Raw genomic sequence first — 25,788 nt, forward strand, 5'->3', positions numbered from 1 at the left:
ACATACTAACAAGGGGAAGTTATTACATCTACATATTAGTGTCTAGAAATTTGATAGTAGCATCATTGATATTGAATATGTTCATCTTCATTAGGGTTTTCCATGTAGGAAAGCTCCCTTTGTTCAACTTGGGTACACCTTTCTTGTTTGTCATGATCTTTAGCTTTAAGTACCTTCAAACTTTTCTCTATAAGAACTGATGCTTTGATACCAATTTTTATAAATGTTTAGAATAACTAAAAGGGGGGTGAATCAATTTCTCAAGGTCTATATGTACCACTTAAACAATAAAACATTAAATACTTTCACTATTCTACTTATCCTATTGTTGCTCGGTCTCTGCTGTAAAACTGTCATAAACATTATATGAAAAATATTATCAAATGAAAAAATTCATAAAACATTCATCATAGTTTGACACTAGGATTTTATATGGAAACACAATTTTGGAAAAACCACTAACAACATGTCACTCTTTTTCACTCTTTTGAAGTGAGCTCTATTAGGAGTCAACCCTATTAATTGTTACAATACACGTTGTTAAATGTGACCTAGTTAGAGGATTCAATCTCTCTATTAGGAGTGGCCTTGTAAGAGGACTTTGATCTTTCCATTTAGAATGTCACCCAATTAAAGGATTTACATAAACTATTAAGTCTTCAAATGACTATTAGGTCAACCTCTATTAAAAGGATTTCAATACAAACTATTTGCAATGATAAGAAAGAAAATAATAGGTTTGATCAATGTGATTACAACTCACTTTTGTAGGTTGAGATTGTTGTATAGTCCTTATGTTGGTTCACTAATAAGCCTTCCATTATCATTTCTGATCTTGATCTTCTTGGTTACCCTTCAAGAAAACAATCTACTTTTCTCATCAATACTTAAGTCTTCTGCTTTGATTCACATATCAACAATAACATCATATTTGTAAGCTTTCTCCTTTAGCTTCACTTTCACACTCTCGTGTGTTTCTGATCAACCTTACTCTGTATACAAACTTGCTCATATACACTGGTTGGGATTGGTTAGGCTTGAATAGATACAACACCAAAGGTTTGATTCTATATCCCTTTAAATAGGCAATTTTTTCTTTACCATTTTCTACATCCACCATAGATCTTAGGGTTTAAGATAAGATTCAACTTGATTCAATGTATCTGTCCATCTTCTTGATCATCCTCTAGAAACTTCTCTAGAAGCCATCTATTAGGCCTTTACCTAATCACCTCCTTGAATTTAATGATCCAACTCATTATTCTTATCTTCAACATGTTTGAATTCTCCCAGATAAATAATTGATTTGGCTCGATCTTACAATTTCTTTGAATTTGTTCTTTTATTATCACTCTATAATCTCTAAAATTGTGATATTCAATCAATACTAAAATACTCAATCACTGTAAAGCTTTATAGCTTGAGATCAGCTAACTTTCTTAGTCAATGCTAATGCTTGGCCAACACTCACTTTTCTTGACACTAACTGTAGCTCAATTTTCACCAGCATTACTCGACACTCCTTAGTATTTTACTCTTTTGTTTGATTTAGCTTAGGTTTCTTGACATAAATAATTACTTTTCTTTATCAATGTCTATCCAATCAAATATCCATTGTAACTTCCTTATTATAACTTCAACCTTTCCTCTAGGTACTATAGTTATGAGTAACTTCTCAAATCCTCCTCATCAATCAAATAAATATGATATTTAGATTGGGAAATAATATGTCTCATCCATAGATTTGACATCAACAAAAAATAACAATTGTTCCAATTGTAAGTTTCCAACACTAAGTTGTAGGACAAATGCAACCCCATGGCCCATTTGTACAAGATTCCCATTTCATGGAAAGGAGGGCATGTCTTTGGGATATGTACTAAATGGATATTAAATATAGATTTTTTGAACTTGTAAATAGATAGAATTGTCAATTTGCTTACAAGTTTGAACAACCCATATTTAATATATCCATTTACTGGATATCCCAAATCATGGATTTCCATGAGATGACATCTCTTTAAAAAATCATGAAAGAATAATGTTCCTTGTCTATTTTAAAATATTTTTCATATCTATCTACCAATGCATTTCCAACAATAAAAATTATTTGACAATAATAGTCTTTTCATTATGCTTTAATAGATTTCCATGACCTACTCAAAGATAAATCTTAAATCTTAATTCTATCCAAAATATTTAAAACAATACAAAGTAGATCTAGACACAATTAAATCATAGATTTCTCTAAAATATTTCAAATTCATACCATATTCTTTTGAAACTATATTTATAAAAAGAACAATGTCAAGTTTGAAAAGAGTAATGATTGGAGACATGGAATTGTTATTAAAATAACCATAAAAATGTTGATTCATAAAAATATTGATTGTAATGTTAATCTAGACTCAAGAATAGAGTGTATGAAATAGATTATTTGTACCAATATCTAGACCTGTTGATTTAAAAAAGGGGTAAAAAAAGAGTATATATCAATGATCTAGAGAGTTGGCTATGCCTGAACCTTATCCCTAATAAAAGAAAATTCAAGAATAAATTTTCCTTAATTTATTTAAATATAACAAAGTCCCTACATTTAGATACATACAATTACTCAATTTTTTATTAAAACAAGTTAAGGGCTTGATTAATGTCGCTTCTAGATTAGAGCATGTATTAGTTTCTTTATTAACATTTCTCATCACTTTCTATAATCTACCATTAGAATGTTGAAAGCTATCTTAGTTTTTAATCAATGTTTCATTTATCATTTTGATAATAAATCATAGTTAGTGTGATTTTAAACTTGGATTAAAATATTAAAACACAATCCAATCTAGAAATAGCATCAAATTTATTTATATTTTGAATTAAGAAATATCTTATCATTACCTTAGATAAACTATGTTATAGAAAAAAACTATAACCAAACAAACATATATGTGAATGATTTTAATATAGTTTAGAAATATAAGTAGCACCAAACAAGTTGTTTGGTGTGTTTGTGCTCATCAAGTTGTTTGACATATTTTTACTTTAGACCCAATAAGGTCATGTAGATGAAATGTCAAGTCTATGAGTCAACATTGGTCAAAGGACCTAAGGGAAAGGCCCAAAGGCCACTTTTCAATAACTTCCATAAACATTTGGAGCTACTCTTCTACAATAATCACCATTTAGCATTTCAACTTAATAGTTGCAAATGATTATTATTCTTAACACTTGTAGCTACTTTGCAATAATCACCATTTAGCATTTCAACTTAATAGTTCCAAATGATTTTTTTTTAAACATTTGGAGCTACTCCTCTACAATAATCATCATTTAGTAGTTATGAGATGATAAAACAAGAGGAAACTATTGAGATCTTAGATTGATAATATTTTTAGGTGATCATATGAAATAAAAGGGATGTGTAAGAGAAATAAACTAGCAATACCTTATGTACAAATGAAGGTAAAAAATTGATGATTTTAGAGTACTCAGTATAAATACTCAATATTAAGTATGCACATATTATCATTCGAGATCAAATGGATGTATGGGATTATATGCATAGTGAACAATAAAGGAGGGAATTGAACATAACAAGGAGGTTCCAAGGCCCACACTTATTGAGGTCCACTTCAACAATGGTCCTTCCTATAGAACTATTGTCTAGAACCTTTCTCATGAGATAATGTGTTATAAGACCTTTCTCAATGAGATGAAACCTAAATCTAGGAAGAAATTTTGCATCACCCTTATCATGACTATTGTGTTGAGTTATTATATGGGTGCTAGGAGAGATATAAAAATGGGATGTTTGGAGAGGCACAAATCAAAGATGAATACAAATGAATCCTATTACTAGTATGAAATGGATTCCCTAATCCTAGTGTGTACATGTAAGAAAAGCATCACCATAAACAACCTTTCTTGGTGTCAGTTGAGTATATGTATATATTATTACCATTAAAGAGTGGGGGGAGAGGTGTTGATAGAATAAATGAACATCAAAAAAGAGTTGAAGTATTCTATATATGCATGTAATACATATGATAATATGGAATGAAATGGGTGGCTTAAGATTATGCACACAATTTGTGTATTAAACTAGGGTGATACTATAGTATATAATATAATTATATACATAATATATATGATAATATGAGAAAAATGTATGTGTGATATTTTGTAGGCAAAATTTATGAATCCAACAAGGGTTATAGTATATATAGACACTATAGATGATGATATGACAAGAAATGGGTGTGTGTGATTAAATTGACAAAATTTATATATCAAACAAGGATAGGAGGTAGTTTATACACACACTATATATGATAGCATGAGAAGAAATGGGTGTGTGATATTATCCAAGCATAATTTGATCACAAGGAAATGTGAGTGCGAGCCTACATAGTCAAGTTTTGAGATGATCAAATGAGAGGACACACTTGAGAGGTTAGATTGAAACAATTTTTAAATGATTGTATGAAATGAAATGGGCATGTAAGTAGAAAGAAACCATGAAGGTATAAAATGGAAGGGGTTGTAGTACTCAATACAAACATTTGATATTCATTATATTGCAAATATCATCATTTGAGATCAAATAGGTGTGTGAGATTATATACACACTAAGAACAAAGGAGGAAATTAAACATACAAGGGAGGTCTCAAGGCTAACATTTTTTGAAGTCCACTTAAAAAATGATCCTTCCTATGAAATTTCTATCCAAAACCTTTCTCACGAGATAGTGTGTAGTGAGACCTTCATCAGTGGGGCAGAACCTAAATCTAGGAGGCAATTGTACATCACCCTTATCATGACTATAACCAAAGTTAAGAACCTCCATTGTTAAATTCTCATCCCAATCTGATCACAAGAACACAAGAAAATAAATGCACCATTTCAAATATCCTCCAATATATAGGCCAAGGTAATCTAGCCTAACTCAATTTGTTAGATTCTCACTTAGCCTTTGTACAATCTGTTATCTTAGTTGTTGCGTTGACTTTGTATATGGGTGTAAAGGACTAGAAGTGGGAAAATAGGATTGGATGGGATGTATGGAGAGATAGAGATTAAGAATGAATATGGATGAATCCTTTTTCTAGTCTGAAATGGATTCCCCTAGCCTAGTGTGTACATGTAAGAAAAGAATCACCATAGACATGCTTGATCAGTGTCAGGAGAGTGTGTATATATTCTTTCTTACTCACATTGGCCAAATCTCAACTATTTCTCATAAAATACTACCTATATTTATAAATCAAAACCCCACAAACTAGAATTTAAAAAAACCATAATCAGGACCAATGGATATAATAAATGAATATATGAGTGCAATGGGAATGAGAATATTGTACAATTGGGCTTAAATGTTTCATTTGTGATGTAATTTAGTGTTGATAACTAGGAATTCATCCTAAAAATATTGGTGCCAAAACTTGTACTTCTTGAATATGACAAGGGTTTTAGTGTTCTTAGGGCATAATTGATGGTGTTTTTGCATAGATATTTTGTGGTTTAAAGCAATTTATTTTCAAATAAAATCTAGTTTTGAGCTAGACAATTACATTTTCAAATCACATAAATTAGGTTTCAAATAATTTTATTTTCAAATCACATAATTCAGGTTTCAATAAGTTTCATTTTCAAATTACATAAACTTGAAGCAGTATAATTCCTTATCCAAGTGATGCTAATGATATGTGGGCTTGTGCTATTGAGTGACCCATACTAAAATTTAGCACTCAAACCTCATTATGTTGGATTCATTCCTTTTGTGTGTACATTATTGACTCTAAAAATGACTTTTTGTTCTTCCCCTTTTTCCTATTTCCCATGATCATCAACATTGTGATAGTCTCAAAATGACTAGTTTGAATTCAGAGAACATCAGGGGAAATTTAAAAAATACCAATTTCAGAATATGTCCTTTGATGTTAGAAATTAACATAAAAAATCAAGACCAAATGTAGTAGTGTGTTAGTATTTGTAATTGTATACTAATGTCCTTCATGGATTTGTAACATGGTAGTGCTAATGATTTTTTGTCTCCATGATGGAAGTCCAAAAAGACTCTTGTTTGTAACTCTTATGTGTGTTTCTTCCATTATGTTATAGTTCTACTTCCTTTGGGGAACGATGATATTTTATACTTGAAATATAATATCTATATATTGTCAAATGATCATACTCACCCAAAAGTTATTAGATCCCTTTGTACCCTCTATATGCTATGTACTTTTCCCCTTGCTTGGTCATATCTTGGGAAAATTTTCACAATAGAATTGTCTCTAGGTAGAAATATGTATACTTTATTAATGTCATTTCTTGCAATTTGTTAGCAATGATTTTAACATGGGGAAATACACTTTGCTCATTTTTCTTACAATCATGGACTTTTAAATATATATTTTGAGTAAAACTTGGAGTACCTTAGCTTTTGACGATTGGTATGCTTCTTGGGTTATCCTCAAATCGATGCATTGTTACTTCATTATGATCTTTCTACATACATATTGTGAAACCCTTTATGAATTATACATAATCCAAAAGAATGGATTCTTCATGCACACCTTCAATTTGGGAAGTGAGAATCCTTGAGATTAGGTCTCTTTGCTTTGCATGCATATATGCTAAATCTCATACATGGGTAATGTGTAAAATCTCTCTAAATATCATATATGGATAATAGATCTCAATACATGTGATAAATATTATATATGGGTAACACATACAAGCTTTCTAAATCCCATATATAGGTAATGTATTCAAGCACAACATGCTAAGTCCCATACATACATAACACATTTTTTTCTTCTTCTTCTGTGATTCATAATGGGGTGCTCATTTCTCAGTAACAAATTAATCATACCCCTTTTCTCTTTACTTCTTTTAGTTAGTGATATATCTATAATTATGATCTTTGAGTTAGAAAAGACTCAATCATTTGAGGGCTTGATGCATTATTTTTCTCCTTGATTGTGATATGATTATGTTATGTTTTTTGCTCCACTTTACCAAGAGTTTGGATCAAGTCAACACTCTTTCTAAAGTGGGCCCTAAATTTACCATTTTAAATTGGAAGTACTTCAATTTAATGTTAGTTTAGTACAAAATTAATGTGAGATCATCACTTATTTGCATCTCTCCTCCTTTCTTCCCCTTTCTTGTCACTACTCCTAGGTAGAACTAGGGTAGGACTTAATAGATCCTCTTTAAAGCTCCTACTTTCATGGCATAAAGCTCTAGGAAGGATTTAACTACCTAGGTCCTCTATTTCCTTTATCCAATAAATTAGAATATATTTTTTTGAGTTGTAATAAATACAACTCAAATTTTGCACTTGATTTTTAGGATCTAGGACTTTTTTTAGGTCCCTGAGGGAATTACATGGGTCTTGGGCCTTGGTTGGAAGAGACATAGTGCATCCCTACTCAATCAAATATAAAATGAATCTTTGATGGTGATGCAGGAGCATCTTGGGTTCACTTGCAATCTTACATGTTTGAGAGGGATTTTGGTTAAGGGTTATGGATCTTGGTAAATACTGGCACTCAACATGCTTTGGGAGCTTGGCATGGTCTTGGGAGCTCGGCATGGTCTATGGAGCTTGGCATGGTCTTGGGAGCTCAACATGGTCTATGGAGCTCGACATGGTCTAAGAGCTCGGCATGGTCTTAGGAGCTTGACATGGTCTATGGTTGCTTGGCATGTTTTGGGAGCTTAGCATGGTCCTTGGTTGCTTGGCATGGTCTATGGTTGCTCAGCATGGTCTTTGGTCACTTGACATGGTCTTTGGTTACTCATCATGGTTTGGGAGGAGTTTGACTTTGATTAGGAATTTGGTTCCTACTTTAGGCTATGTATATAATTTTCTTCAATGTGTTAGAGGATTAAAATTTCAAGTATAGAAGAGTGCCTATATTTCTAACTATGGTTTGAAGATCGAGTTCTAGTTCATCCAGAGCTAGGAGATATTGCAATTTTACTAAGACATCAATTTTGGGAATTTAATTGCTATAGGAGGCCGACTTTGGCATTTAATTTATGCATTTGTATTTAATTTGTGTTCTAGGCTAACTTGTGGCTTAGATTGATATTAGTAGAGGTTGCGGGGAAGTCTTTAGGCATTATTATCCATGAAGCAAAAGTAGAGGAATGTGGAAGAGAAAATTTTGAGAAGGGCTAGTAGCCAAGGTTTGGGATTGGATCTTGAGGGATCTTGCAAAACTATTACTTGCTTTGTATTTGGCTGTAACTATGAAGACCTTATAGCCCAACACATTGCATGTAATTAGTTATATTTTCTGAATATGTTATTATGATTTGGTATCAGATCTTGCATTTTTGCTCCTTGCTATTGTGTTTCCACTGTGTGGTTTTATAGCTAGTGGCTAGGACATCTCCTTTGGGGATTCTCCTACCTTGCACTGTGTTAAGTGGTATCAAAATGAAGGTTGTTCTTGAGTGTGTGGATAGATCACCAAAGTTGAGGTAGTTTGCACCAGGACTTGGGTTGAAGAGGTAGATTTTGGTAATGGATTTGTTGCTTATGGTTTTCTAATAATTTGGAAGATGCCGCCAAAAAGATCAGACCCTAAGGAGATTGATGATGTTGTGGAAGAAAGGCTCTTAGAGAAGATTAAAGAAGATTTTAGATCTAAAATAGAGGAGGTTAGGGTAGAGTTCAAATCTCAGATAGCATTGATGAAGAGTGACATGATTGCTAAAATTGTGAGTGCTTTAGGTGGTGTACCTAGATAGGTGGGTACTGAAGGTAGTTATGAGGAAGTTGCAGAAGACTTTGAAGTTGTTGTATCTAGTGGTGAGGACAGAATTGATCATGTGGAGAGACCTATTGGAACTAGGGTTGGTCAGTTTGCTAGACCTGGATCTCAGTTGAAACTAAAGCATAAGATGGAGGTTTCTAATTTCTTGGGTAATTTGAATCCTAAAGACTTGATTGATTGGATTGGTTAATTGGAAGACTACTTTGAGCTTGAGGATATTGAGGATCCACTCAGAGTGAGGTTGGCACAAACAAAGTTGAAGGGACATGTTACTCTTTGGTGGAAAGAGCTACAAAGAGACAAAGAAGAGGAAGGTGAAATGAAGATCACTAGATGGAGGTTAATGGTGACTAAGTTGAAGGCTAAGTTATTCCTACTAATTATGAACTTGAGTTGTTTAAGAGATTGTAGAATCTAAAGCAGAAAGATATTTCTGTGAAGGATTATGCAGAGGAGTTCTACAAATTGACTATTCGATTTGGTCATAGAGAATTGTCAAAAGAGAAGGTAGCTCGATACATTAATGGTTTGAGATTCAATATTTAGGATGAGGTTGGTATGCTAAATATTTCTTTAGTTGAGGATGTTTATCAGTACACTTTGAGAGTAGAGGAGAAGCTAAAGAGGAAGAATCAAGGTGGTTTTCAAGGGAAGGAGAAGCAAGATAGTTTGGCACAAGCTAAAACAAAAGTAGAATGTGAAGCAAAACCTATTGAACAGAAAAGAAGGGCAGGTGGAGGTGGATTCAGAGGTAATTGTTTCAAGTGTTGTCAAGAAGGGCATAGATCTTTTGAATGTCCAATTGTTAAGACATCTGCTATTGTGAATGAGGTTGAAATACAAAATAGTCAGCTTGAGCAAGGAGAAAGTTTTTTGGCTTGACAAGTACTAGTTGGTGAGAGGGCATTGGATTCTTGTCAGAGGACTAGTTTGTTTAGGATGTGTTGTAACTATGGTGGTAAATTCTGCAAAGTGATTGTGGATAGTGGTAGTACTGATAACCTTATTGCAGAAGAGATGGTTCAGAAAATTGGTTTGAAGAGAATGAGGCATCCTTATCCTTATAGGATTGGCTGGCTGCAAAGTGAGCATGCTTTGGAAGTGAGGGAGAAATGCCTTGTTGATTTTCAGATTGGGTGGTATAAGGATCAAGTGTTGTGTGATATTGTGGTTATGAATAGTTGTCATGTGTTGCTTGGTAGACCTTGGTAGTATGATTGTAGGGCTGTGCATGATTGTGTCAAGAATGTGTTTACAATTGAAAAAGGTGGTAGGAAGTTTTCCCTGATTCATTTTTAGAATGAAGAGATTAGTAGGAGGAACATGAGTATTGGTAGTCGAGTTGAATTAGCAAATTTTGAGAAAGTTGGGGATCAACATGGAAATTAGGCCTAGGGAACACCTATGGTGGATGTGAAGAACAAGTTTGGGATTTATGTGTTGAATCCAAGCAGATATTCTTCTACTTACTAGAACATCTTTTTGAACCTCAGGTGTCTAATGCAGGAGCATCTTGGGTTCACTTGCAATCCTGCATGTTTGAGAGGGATTTTGGTTAAGGGTTATGGAGCTTCGTAAATATTGGTGCTCGGCATGCTCTGGGAGCTTGACATGGTCTTGGGAGCTTGGCATGGTCTATGGATCTTGGCATGGTCTTGGGAGCTTGACATGGTCTATGGAGCTCAGCATGGTCTTGGGACTCGACATTGTCTTTGGTCACTCGGCATGGTCTTTGGTTACTCGAAATGGTCTGGGAGGAGCTTGACTTTGCTTAAGAATTTGGTTCCTATTGTAGGCCGTGTATTTAATTTTATTCAATGAGTTAGAGTATGAAAATTTTAAGGATGGAAGAGGGCCTAGATTTATAACTATGGTTTGAAGCTCAATTTCTAATTCATCTGGAGCTAGGAGATATCACAATTTTACTAAGACATCAATTTTGGGAATTTAATTGTTGTAGGAGGCTAACTTTGGAATTTAATTTATGTATTTGTATTTAATTTGTGTTCTGGGCTGACCTATGACTTATATTGATATAAGTAGGGGTTGTGGGGAAGTCTTTAGGCATTATGATCCATGAAGGAGAAGTAGAGGATCTTGGAAGAGAAAATTTTGAGAAGGGCTAGTAGCCAAGGTTTGGGATTGGATCTTAAGGGATCTTGCAGAACTATTACTTGCTTTGCATTTGGCTGTAACTAGGAAGGCCTTATAGCCTAGCACATTGCATGTAATTAGTTATATTTTATGAATATATTATTATGATTTGGTATCAGATCTTGTATTTTTGCTCCTTTTTATTGTGTTTCCACTGTGTGGTTTTATAGGTAGGGGCTAAGACATCTCCTTTGGGGATTCTCCTACCTTGCACTGTGTCAGATGGTCTAATCAGGGATTTAGTGAATCCCTTCTTGAACCCTATCTTGGGTTCACTCTTCAAGTCTCATTTTTGGATTCAACTAAGGTGCTAATTCTTATTTCTAGTTGGCTTACAAGAGAAAGTTGATTATGAATCCTTTATAAACCCATCAATTTGCTCCATTTTGGATCTAATCTCATCCCACTCACATGTGCATCGAAACTCAAGCATTCAACTTTTCAAGCATTCAAGAAATTTCACCATTGAGGATCATAAACTCAAGCATTCAATTAATTAAAGGAGTTTATATAGAATTTAGTATCTCCCTAAACATATTCAAGATATTTTATTTCATCTTATACATCCTCATCTTGATCTAATTCAATTCGTTAAGTGAGCTCATTACATTTGATTTAGGAGATCCTACTATTGTAAGACAAATTCAAACATTTAATTTACATTGAAATACTTTAATTATTTAAACTCAAGGCTAATTCCTAAATTGGGTTTTAACCAAGGTAATCCCCCATCATTAATCAAAAACCACATTTTTTGTAGGCTGTAAATCTTAGAAAGGTAAACTGGTTGTAGATTTGTATACCCTTTTTCTGAAACTTTTAAGGTGTAAATTCATAATCAAGTTTAGACATTTCTGATCAAGGTCATGTTACTTTCCTACACTAGAAAAGGTCATCCCTATTGATAAAAGTCAACTCTACCAAATGGTCAAATGATTTCTTATCAAAGTTTTTCATTCTTAAAGTGATTTTCCTAGATACCTTCTTTACTTTAGCAAATCAATTTCCTACATCTAGAATCTTAATTTCATAGCTCTTGATACATCTATGGTTTCAAGGAATTATGCATCCCTTCTCTAATTCTATCACCATTAGACCTTGGTTTTCATTAATGCTTCTTTATCACTTGGTTAGCACTAACCTTCCTAGACCTCGTTACCATAGAATTGGGATTGAAAGAATCAACTTCCTTGTCTTCCCTTTTTAGTGTGTAGGGTTATGTGGTAAGCTTAGTCATACATTCCTTGACTCACATCACCCTACACAAATGCATTAGGAATCAATACACCCTTCAAAAATATAATACCTATCAAATGTTAAACAAAAAAAGTGTCTTCTATGCAAATATGGATATGTATTACAAATTATTTTGTTTCATGTGCCTTAGAAATCATAAGACCATCAATTATCCCCAAAACATTGGTGGTATGAATTTTCTAGTTATATTTTCAAGCGAGTATTGCACAAAGATAACATTAACAATATATCAACAAGACCATTAATAGAACATCAAGCTCTTATTAGAGACATAAATCATAATGTAAAAAAACTCTAATATAAATCAAGACTAAAATTATATCAACCAATAAGTCCACAAAATAATGATATAAGCGATAGAAATGTACCAACACTAGTACCATCACTAAAGTGTGCCATCATAAACAAAAAGTCACACCTTGTGAATATAAGATCAAATATAGCTATCTAAAAATGAGTTAATATATACAGGTATGCACTACCATATATACAATTTTAAACTAAATCATGCCATCCTGAGTTCAAAATATTCATTTCTTGTAAGGTCCAAAAGGAGGCAATCACAATTTGGGGGAGGGGGTGTGAATTAGTTGTATGCCAAATATTATTCCAAATCACTTAAACTATTCATAGAATTAAAAGATATACAATAATGCAAAATCCACAACACATAGCACTAAACTTATTCTTGAGGAAACTTGTTAGGCAAATTTCAATAGGAGTCAAACCCATAAGATGAATGTAACCATTTAAAGTGCTACTCAATTAAGAGAAAATATAGAAAAAATGGGATGCATTTTCATCTACAAGATTATAGCCCAATCTACAAGCTCATTTACAAGAGAATGATTCATATAATATAATCATATATACATATCCCTCAATCAAGTTCACCAATCTAATCTTGATAATAATAAGCTGGCCATACCATCCATTACAACCAAACTAACAAATAACATCTTCAATACCAATACAATTCCAATTAAGTACAAGTTTACCTTATTTCTAGAACACATACAACTATTGGAAATAAAAGAGGAGTAACTAAGAAGGGGGAGGTGAATTAGTTACCACAAAAATAAATCCTAGATCCCTTAGGTGTCAAAACATAAGTTCTTTTAAACTGAAATCTTATGCAACTAGGCAAACACATAGGCACTTGATTTATACTGGCAAATATTGTAACTTAGTAAAAATTAAAATTTCAACTGTTATTTGGCAATAATTGAATATACTAATCTTTAAGATGTTAACTGTGATTATCCTTAATTCAATTTAGTTGCATAGACATAAAAAAAATACTATGAACACAAGTGACACCAAGATTTAATGTGGAAACCCAATTTGGGAAAAGCCACCAAATTACAACTAGTTACTATTTTTAACTCTTCTGAAGTGAACCCTTTGAGGAGCCAACCCTATTAAAGGTTACAAAACACACTATTAGATTTGACCCTATTCAAGGATTTAATTACCCTGTTAGGAGTGGCCTTGTTAGAGGTCTTAAAGACACTTGAAGTAGAAATGCCACCTTTTTAGGGGATTTATAAATAGTTGTTAAGCCAACTTTGTTAAGAGATTTAGATCACTACTACAATAGTTAGAGAGTAACAATGAAATGATCTAATTTCTGATGCACCTAAATTGCTGATTACAAATCTCAATTTTGGCTTTAATACTTGATCCTTCTTGCTCAAATGTATCTTTGCATCTCCACAAGGATATTTTGCTTATCCTTCCAATTCACTTCCTCTAAGCATCTTCTTATCTTCTTCACACTTATTTGCATTCAATCCTACAATTTGACATTATATTTATATCATATAAATTGTTAGATTGGCTTTAATACAACTTAGAATAATTAATATTCATCTCCTCAATAATCTAAAACCATCAAACAAATCTATTAAACTCAATAACCCAAAACAAGAAAAAGCTTCATTAGCTGACCTTTCTCAATAGATACTAACCAAAATAGATTTTTCTTTGTTAACCAAGTGAGCTTAGTTAACACTAGTTTTCATGCTAACTTTCTTTGTCTCTTAAGTAAACTTGGTAGACACTATCATCTTGCAAATTATCTTTGGTAATTGAGTGAGTTCAGTTAACACTCATTACTTTCCTGTTGGAAATTAGATTGAAAAAGAATACTATCAAAGAGGGAGATTTTTGCAAAGAAGGAAGATTTTTGTTGAAGAATATTTTCAATCATTGTTTTGTCATTGATGTCAAACCTACTATTTTCTAGAATGACAAATTCTTATAAGATCTAAGTACTATCACTTAGTTGATTGATGAAGATGATTTAAATCAACACGATGTAACAAAAGAACCTAAGGGAAAGGTTGAGTTATGGTTTTTTAATGAAGTGGAAGGATCATTTAAGACAATGGTAAAATAATGTATTGATAACATACTTAAATATATAGAGGTTGGTCACACTTAGAAACACTGGAGGAATAAGTTGAAACAAGGTTGACTGGAAAACTAAAACTAAGTTCATTAGTGAGTGCTGAGCAAGCTAGTTTGAGTTGAGAAAATTTTTAGTTAGTGCTGAGAAAATGAAAAATTTGGTATATGTTGAGTGATACAGAAGGAGCCAAGTGTGTCTAGGTGCCAAGAAAAGTAACAGGTGTTGAGCATTAGTAAAACTTAGTGGATGCTGAGTGAATCCATAGTAGGTGCCAAGCATTAGTAAAATGTAGTTGATGCCAAGTAACATAGTATGTGTCGAGTGTAGGGCCCATTTGCCGTTGCACCAAAAGCCATGACTATTAATGAACATGGAACACCACATAATTAACCACCTATGGGTAGGGGAGTGCGTCACATCACCCAACAATCTCCCCCTCGACATGCATACCAGGTGCTTACGCGGGTTGGGAAGGCACTGAGGAGATTTGAACCCATGACTATGCCAAAACTAGGCTCTGATACCAATTGTAGGGCCCATTTGCCATTGCACCAAAAGCCATGACTATTAGTGAACATGGAACATCACATAATTAACCACCTATGGGCAGGGGAGCGCATCAAATCACCCAACACATTATCAAGTCTAACAATAAGATAGGTTGCATCTTCCATATCTAGGTAAAATAGATTACTCCTAGTGTTTTCACTTTTTCCGATCAAATTTCTATCAGTATCATAGATTTTGGCAATTTTGTTTCCAAATTCTACTTTGTAACCTATATCTTTCAACATAGTATGCATTGTCACATGAAATTTTCTCTGTAAGTTTAATAGAACATTTTCCTTTGATTTGGCATAGAGCATCATTTCCAAATCTAACACTATTTCCATCATACTGGGTAAAGGTAATAAACTTACTTTTGTCTCATGTCATGTGATGTGAGCATCCAATCTCTATGATCCATTTGTCATTTTTGTTCACACAGGTTACCAGTGTTGTTGCCTCATCTTCTTCTGACTCATTCTTCATGGTTACATAGACTACTTCATCATCATTCTCATTAGAATCTTCTTCAACAATGTAGCATCTTTTGCCTTTGTCCTTGTAATCTCTGCTATCATCTTCTCTTTTGGTCTTGTATTTGTTTCCTTCTTTATAGTTCTTCTTCTATGTATACCTTGCAAAATCATGTCCTAGTTCATTGCAATTAAAACAAATGATAGGGAGCTTACCTTTGAATTTACCTTTTCTTTTGTAGAATCTTCTAGCCAATAGTGCTTCCAATTGTTCCACATCCTCTTCATATGTGTTATTGTCACTAGATGCATGTTTTCCTTTTCTACTCTTCTTCTTTGATTTCACCTCCTCAATGTATTTCAATTATAGCTTAGCCTTGAAAGAAGATTCAAGATTCTCAGGTATGTAGTTATCAAAGTTGGACAACTCAAAAGTAGTGAGTCTTCCTACTATTCCTTCAAAAGTTAGATGATTTCTCGAGACACACCTTAGCTCTTGGATGGCTGAAACTATAATAGCATAGATAGGGAGTTGGGTTATTAAGTATTTTCTATTGAGTGTATCATCTTCCAAATGACCACCCAAACTTCTTGTTGCAGTTACCACTTCTTTCATTCTAGAGACATATTGAGTAGCATTCTCACCTTCCTCCATTTTTATATCATCAAACTTTCTTTTGAGGCTTTCTTCTTTTTCTCTTTGACCATTCTAATCTCCTCCATAGATATCTAACAAGGATTTTGACATCTTGAATGTAGAATCACATCCTTTGATGTCATCAAAATTAGCATAGCTGAATGTAGAGGTAATCTCTAGCATTGCCTGATTATGCTCCTTCCTTTTGTTCAAATCATCTGTAGTAAGGGCACCAGCTAGATCTACATGTTCCACTCCAATTGAAGTTTTTGCATAATCACCTATTTATCTAAGGTGTAGTTTCATTAGGCTTTTCCATGCAGCAAAGTTATCCCTATTGAGCTTGGGAACTTCTCTCTTGGACATCTTGATATTCTTGCTTCTAGTACCTTGAAACTAAATCAGTAGATGACTCTGATACCAATTGTTAGAAATGTTTTAAAATAATTGAGAGGGGGGGTGAATTAGTTATTCAAGGTCCAAATATCCAATTAAAACTTTTTTATCAAGTAAAGTAAGCTTTTTAAACTGTTCATTCATCCAAGCTTAAACTTTCCTACTTAGCAAGTTACTAAAAATCAACATGCAAGCATAACACATGAAGAATCAACATATAACATAGTGATTTACATGGAAACTCAATTTGGGAAAAAACACTAGTAACATGCCACTCGATTCTCACTCTTTTGAAGTGATGCCCTATGAAAGGCCTACCCTACTAAAGGCTACAACACACTGTTAAATGTGACCTAGTTAAAGGATTTAACCACCCTATTAGAAGTGGGCCTGGTTAGAGGACTTTAGAACATTCACTTGGAATGTCACCATGTTAAAGGATTTACAAATGGTTTTTAAACCAACCTAAGTCCATAGGATTTTACCCTAGCTTGCACAATTTTTAGAGAATAACAACAAGGGCTCTTGACCTGATACAGCTCATAACTTAACTTATAGATTTCATATCATAGTTTAGCTCTTCACAATTTTCTTGGCTTTCAGTCTCTATAGCTTTGATAGCTTGTCCTCCTTTCAAGCTTTGTCTCCTTGAATCTCCAAGCTTGATATACTAGTACAATCTCCTATATGACCACTTATCGAAGTAGAGTCTCTGTGCTCTATTCTTCCTTCTCCTCTTGATGTTTTCTCCTTGACACCTTTAAACCACTTTGTAATTTGGCACACTAGCAACTCTTGCTTCTTGGTCTATGACTCCTAAAATAAAAGTATAGAATTTTTTTTCCTACTTGATTCTTCCCTCTTTTAATTCCAATTTGAATGGATTAGGTTGGATTCATTGAATCTAACCCATATTTTGTTCCTTGTAGAAACATCATGAAGAATCCTCTTGAATTCACTCAAAAATGGTTTATATAAACTTTTGTGCCTCCATCTCATCATCCTTATCCTCCAACTAGTTCATAAAATTCAAGGTAACAAACTTGTTAGTTTAGATCTAGCAAATTTTTTACTTTTCCAATAATGCATCAACTCGATACTATTGACATTATGGTGCTCGATGTTAGGATAAACCACAGACAGAAATAAAAACTACATGCAAATATAACCAATAATAGAAAATAATAGAACACATAGAAATGAACACAAGGCACCAAGATTTAATGTGGTTCACCCAATCCCTGGGCTATGTCCACTAAACAACAAGTCTGATCTTATTACAATCCAGTGATTACAACCTAATTACAATCTGTAATCCCTTACAGCTCAATACCGCTGCAAGAACCAATTTCGCATCACAACATAATGAAAAATACCCAACCCTAAGCCCTTTTATACAAGTATTAAACCGCTTTAGGGTTATAACATGTTAGCCATATGTCAACCATAATATGTCAACTACCATGTCGGCCACGGCCCAAAAAATATTTTCGAGGCGATGCTCCAAACTCCACTATTTATGAAGTATGTACGGTACTTTCCTGATCAGTCACCACAATCTAACATAATGTTTGGTTATGGCATAAAAGGTTGTCTCATGTTAACTTTGATAATTTTATTAGCATAAGCAAAAAGAAGAAAGTCAAAGGTTTGCCTCAACTCAAGAAACCTAAAAATACCATGTGTAAACAATGTCAACTAGGAAGGATGACCAAGTCAAGTTTCAAAAGAAAAACCTATACTTCCAAAGAAGTACTAGAACTAGTCCATACTGACTTGTGTGGCCCAATAGAAGTGTAAAGCTACCAAGGAGATAGATACATAATGCTATTTGTGGATGACTATTCTATGATGATGACTGCCATGTTCTTAAAGAAAAAATCTGATGCATTTCAAATGTTTAAGTGGTATTTGGCCAGGGTTGAGAAGGAAATAGGAAAGAGTCTAAAATGCCTAAGATCAGACAGAGGAGGAGAGTTTATATCAAAAGGATTTGAGATATTTTTTAATGATAAAGGAATTAAAAGAAAAACATCAACACCTAGAACTCCACCATAGAATGGGATTCCAGAAAGAAGGAATATATCAATAATAGACTATGCCAGAACATTAATGATGGAGAAAAATGTTGCTTTGAAGTATTGGAGAGAAGCTATAAGTACTGTTGTCTACACCTTGAATCAAGTACAAGTCAAGAAAGGTACAAATACAACACCTTTTGAGCTATGGTATGGTCACTCACCCAATGTAAAACATTTCAAAGTGTTTGGTTGCAAATGCTATATTCTTAAAGATATTAGAAATAGAAAGTTTGATGTAAAAAGTGATGAAGGTATATTCCTTGGATACTCCACTGGAAGCAAAGCATATAAGTGTTTGAATACTAATACTAACAAGATTGTGGAGAGTGCAAATGTAAATTTTGATGAGCATACAAAAGTCCAAGTTGATGAATCTAAGAAACCAAAAGACTATAGATCTTTTGTCTACTTCTATGAAGGAATGTCTACTAAAGAAATTGCTACCAATCAAGTTGGAAATCAACAACAAGTTTCAGTATCAGCCAAGTCACAACTAGTGAATGCCGAAATGCATTCAAAAGCCAAGTTGCAAAATGATGAAAATATACATTCTAATTTTAAAATTAGTACACATGGAAGAGATAATGAAATACTAGATGGTGATGTGCAAAGTTATTCTGAAGCTGAAGGACCAAACATGTAAAGAAGGACAAAACCAAGACTATTCAATTATGTGAGAAGACATCACCTTGCAGAACAAATCATTGGAGACAAGGAATCTAGAACAATGACAAGGAATAGACTAAGGAATGAACCATGTTTGATGAGCAAGATTGAGCCCAAAAAAATTTAAGATATACTACAAGATGATAATTGACATAAAGCTATGGAAGAAGAGATAGATTAGATTGAGAAGAACAAAACCTAGACCCTAGTTCCTATACCAATTGATAAGAATGTAATTGGTACCAAATGGGTCTTTAGGAAAAAACTTGATGAGAATGGTGAGGTAACAAAAAACAAGGCCAAACTAGTCTGCAAAGGTTATGCACAAGAAAAAGGACTAGATTATGGGAAAACATTTGCCCCTATTGCAAGAATGGAAGGAGTAAGAGCACTACTTGCATATGCTACCTATAAAGGTTTCAAAGTCTACCAAATGGATGTGAAGTCTACTTTTTTGAATGTAATACTAGAAGAGGAAGTTTACATAGAATAGCCAAAGGGATTCATTGATGACAACAATAGGGATATGGTTTGCAAATTGCATAAAGGACTTTATGGTTTGAAGAAAGCACCTAGAGCATGGTATGAGAGATTGCATAAATACCTTGTGAAGATAGGATTTGAGACAATAGATGACAACAAAAACCTATACATCAAGATAGAAAAAGGTAAAGACATTTTGATATCCAAAATCTTTGTTGATGATATAATATTTGGAGGAAAAGATGCTCTATGCAAAGATTTTATTGACCAAATGAAACATGAGTTTGAAATGTCAATGTTTAGAGAAATAAAATTCTTTGTTGGATTGCAAGTACATCAACTGAAGCATGACACATTTGGGACCGAATCAAAATATAGCAAGGAGATACTCAATAAATTTGGATTAGAAGACTCAAAACTAGTCAGTACACCAATGGTAATAGGACATAAGTTATCCAAGAATGATGAGTCAGCTGAAGTAAATTAGACAATGTATAGATCAATGATTGGAAAGATGTAGTATGTTATACATAGTAGACTAGACATTTGATTAGCTATTGAAATAGTGGCACAATTTTTTCCAAATGCAAGAGAAAATCATCTAATGGTAGTAAAGAGAATACTGAGGTACCTAAAAGGAACAAAGGAAGTGAAAAGTTTAAGTTGAAATCCTACACTGATGTAGATTGGGGAGGTAATATTGATGATAGAAAAAGCACCAATGGAGGAGAACTTTTCTTAGGTAAAAGATTGATTACTTGGACCAACACAAAGCAAAGTTGCACCTCACAGTCCATAGTAGAATCTAAGTATGTTGCTACTACTATCAACTGCACTAATATTGAATAGATCAAACATCTATTACAAGGAATGAAGGAAGAGGTAACTGAATCTATGATACTCTATTGTGATAACACAAGTTCCATCAACATATCAAAGAATCCTATGATGCATGCCAAAACAAAGAATATTGCAATTAAGTATCATTATGTAAGAGAATTGGAGTAAGACAAGCAAATAAGGATGGAATATGTCAGTTAAAAGGAATAGATTGCTAACATCTTTACTGTAAAGTCACACTAAGCACAAACTGATAGATATGAAACAAAGAACAATAAATGTAACTATTTTTATTTATTTATTTATATCAACTTAATACAAATATAAATACATAGATTGAACCACTCTCAATCTGAAAACCTCAAAATGAAAGATGATATCATCCAAGTACATATCCATTATGATGCAAATACATATAGAGTTTAGTACAATAATGAAGTACATCTTTCTTAATCACTAATGTCCAACATATGGACCCTACAAGTAATTAAAAATTGATTCAAGAAGAAACTTTAATAGTCATCCTTAGCTACTTGCTAATCAACTTGAAGCACCTATAAAACATACAAAAATGCAACACAACATAAAAAGGGGGCTCAGTACACACTGAGTTGAAAAGTGTAATCCACCTACATACATGTTAGAATAAACATATACATAACCATAATGCAGATATCTAATCCACTTAACATAGTGCAGTTCCAAAATTAATATGCAAGAAGTAAACATTTACTTAACAATGCAAAATTAAACTCGCACTCAGAATAACCCGTAAATGAATCATATATATACTGAGGTGTCATCATTATGGCACTAAGATTCTACATCCATGTACGATATGCCCATAGTCAACACATAACGATATTCTCTATTATACTTGTCAATGATAGAATAGAGATATCCCTTGTTCTCCATACTTAACCATATAGGTTTAAGTCATAGGTAAGGCCAATTATCTTTTATATGTAATTACCCACCCAATTCATTTTAAAGTTATCACTAAGTTAGTTAACTGAATAGGATAAATTGATATTTAGCCACCTTGATATACGTTCATTATAGCTATTCTTAAAATACACATCAAATAGATATTCTAAGAATGCACAAGCAATGAATAAAAATTTAGTTTTCTCATGATATTCCATTCTTCATCTTTTGAAAATCTCATCTTTTGCTGCCATATTCAAAAGTAAACTTAGACTTTTTTAACAATAGAAATAAATACTACAATATTATGTTCTCATAAATATAACTAAACTGATACATCAGTTTAATGATATTTACCAATCATAGTACTATACTACTTATTCCTACTATTATAATAAACTAAACTTATGTTTCAAAAAGACCAAGATAATAAACAAATTCCGTTTCAAACATATTATGTCAAAATGATCCATAAATGCTATTAAGACACTTCATAATCATAATTAAACATAATAGAAACTAAGTACAATCAATGCTTAACAAATGACCATTAACAAGGTTATTAAAAAGAAAGTGTTTATTGAAGTTTCACCTCTGTTTGACAATAAGACACCACTCAATTATAAATACAACAGCATATAAAAACATAATATCTGAAAACAATATAAACTACGATTCATAGAATTTGCATTGTAACTTCATTGTGCCAATAACCAAAATAATTAGGATGTAATTTTCCCTAAACTATAAGATGTAAATGAAATATTCACATAATGACCACATTGATATTGAAACAACAACATCTCCCTATGTCTTTGTTGATCAAATGATGTCATATACAGTTGTGAACTTTTTCTAAAAGAGAAACATCAGTTAATAATGACCCAATTTCCATCATATTATAATCAACAAATTAAGCTATCTCCATGTTACCACTGTTAATTTCAAGCTTCATATTAAAAACTCACATAATGCTACCCTCGATGTCTATTCACAACAGATATCATGTTCATCCAACAACTTAATCACAACTAAATATATATATATATTCAAATGTTCTTAATGAACACAATATTCAAATCTTCTTAATGAAAACAAAATTCAGATCAATGTTGAGCAATTTTATGCTATCGCAATAATATATCTACCTGTTTGAAGCTTTCTCTATCTATTTGATAAATTGTCACTAACTAGTTTCCCAAATCTCATAATAGCATAAGATAACTCAAAACCTGACAACATACGAAATTCCAAATTTTAATTAAAACATAATACCCGTTCACATAGAGTATCGGCTATTTGATAACATTCCTATGATATAATAACACAATACAACAAATTGCTAATACAACATTCTTTATGTTTCATGCTAAGTGTATGACCAAAAGCCTACCCTCATTTCATAAAAATGTTCGACAAACTGTATACCCATGGTTTCATACAATAATATGATAATTTGTCTACGTTATTGGTTTTATACAACTCGCATTCCATATAAGTTTTTAATACTGTTGTATTAATACTGCCACTATGGGTCAGACTGTACATTAAACCCATGTTCATACAGTCACTACCCTAGGTTTGATTGAACACAAATATGTTTATAACTATTTTACATAATGACTAAACTCAAACTAAAACTCATTTCACAAAGAATCTGCGCCCTATCTCATATGTTGAGTATGTGACAAAACCCACTTCATACACATAAATGAATCACACCAAACTAACACCTCAATTTAGTAAAATGGCATATAGAAAACCCAATGTAAGTCACAATTGATTCCAAATTACAAACAATAGTGCAAAAAAATATAGAGTACCCTCAATCCAAATATGTATACATATAGAACTCGGCATTCCATTTGCCCAATTCTGCATACACCCATACTTGGGTATCAGTATTCTAAAATCTACAACATTTCCTATTTCCTTCAAACCTTTTTACACCCAAATAATAGTAAGGAATAGGTTAGAAAATTCCCCCTACCTCAAGTCACAGTAAGTTCCCAAAATGCTCGATACAAAACTCTGCAAATAAACTCACTACCAAAGCCCCAAAACAAAAGCACACTTCCAAAATTGGAAACACAGATATGCAAGATAAAGATAATGATTGATATGAAGAACCCAAAAAATTCTTGGATTCATAAACACAATTGGTCTTCTGACTAATTCCTCCATGATGTTGGTTCATAGCAACTAACATCATAGATGCCTAACATACAGAGCAATGCGGCCTAGATTCTGGCTCAAACTCAACCAAAAGAAAACTTAACCCAAAAGAAATGGCCGACCTAGCTTCAATATAATAATTCCTCATAATAAGCATTTAATACAACTGAACCACTTTCACTATGCCAAGTACAAATGACAATCAATTTGCCACCGCCATATCTCGCTACCAAAACAGAATATATATTACCTTATTCAAAGCATTTGAGGCCAATTTAGGGTTGTATGTTTTGTTTAAGAAATATTTAAACCTATTTTTTAAAAAAAAAATAGAAAATGGAAAATATTTTTGTCAATCTCCACTTAGAGTATTTAGACCTCTTTCCATTACAAGAATATATTTGCACAGCCAACTAAAATTATAATTAATAAATTAATTTACGTCATATAATCCAAACCAACATAGGGTGATATGCAATAATCAAATTCCTTCTCAGTCACACATATGTGAATAAAATAACAAGTTCCATACACATACAACATATAAACACACATATTTAAAACTTTCTTTCCAATATATAAAACACTGAATGCAGTATACATCAAGTTAGAAACATAACAAATATGATCAATACCCAAACAACATGCAATAATGAATATAAAAAAAATGTACCAATTTCAAATCATCAAATCTTAAGTATCATTCAACATATCTTGAGATCCAAAATGACACATAATATAACCAAGTTTTGCAATGAAAGACAACATATCAACTGAAATGAACTCTAAATAGAAAGGTCTAAAATGCTAATGAACAGAAGTAGTGGTCAGGCATGACATTTAAAAAAGCACTACCTAAAGATGCTTTTGAGTATCTTAGAGGTAAGTTAGGGGTGAAGCCCCTATCCAAGGCTATTTGAGAAAAAGCAAGACTGCTCTACGTCAAATGAGTTGATTGTTGGCATATTAAAAATTGTTACAGAGGATATTTACTTTAAGATCATGTCTAAAGTAATCAAAGTACTGAAGTTCCAAATTAGTCACAAAGCAAGGTGACAAAGGGAGAAATTGGAATACTTGCAAATGCTACACTTATATGTTAAGATGCTAAAACAATAAGTCTTTGGCATTGTTGACAAAGAAGGAGAAGTAACAAGAAATTGATCAAGAACATTTGATCTATAACATTCAATAGGATAGAGGGAGAAGTAGTAAGAAATTGATCAAATCTATAGGATCAAATGAGTAGACAGAGAAGCAATTGATACTAGAATAGTAAATAATAATCAATGTATGTAGAGGGAGAAATAATGTAAAATGGAGTCAAGTGGTAGTGAGACATCAAAGTAAATAGTGGGGAAGCCATAGTAAAAAGGGAGAAAATAGTACAAACAAGAATCAATCAGAGGAATAGTAGAACAAAGAGGGAGAAGATAGTTTATCAGTAAAGAATTGAGAGGGAGTCATAAGTTGATTTATGCTACTGATAAAATGAATAGTTTTGAATAAAATTTTATTTTTGGCATTTGATTTACTGTTCTAACCTAATTAGCATTTTGATAACTTGGTTGATCAGTTTGGTTTTCCATCAATGCCAAAGAGGGAGATTGTTGGAAAGAAGGAAGATTGTTGTTGAAGAATGTTTTTAATCATTGTTTTATCATTGATGTCAAACTTGCTATTTTATTGAATGATAATTTCTTATAAGATCCAAGTACTATCACTTAGTTGATTGATGAAGAGGATCTAAATCAACAAGATGTAACAAAAGCACCTAAGAGAAAGGTTGAGTTATGGTTTTGTAATAAAGTGCAAGGATTAGTTAAGACAATGGTAAAATGATGTATTGATAACATACTTGAAGATATAGAGGTTGGTCACACTTAAAAACACTAGAAGAATAAGTTGGAACAAGGTTGACTGCAAAACTTAAACTATGTTCATTAGTGAGTG

The sequence above is a fragment of the Cupressus sempervirens genome, chromosome 4, assembly GCF_028749045.1.
Source record: "Cupressus sempervirens isolate cs-2001-9-10 chromosome 4, ASM2874904v1, whole genome shotgun sequence".
In the NCBI taxonomy this organism is placed as follows: domain Eukaryota; kingdom Viridiplantae; phylum Streptophyta; class Pinopsida; order Cupressales; family Cupressaceae; genus Cupressus; species Cupressus sempervirens.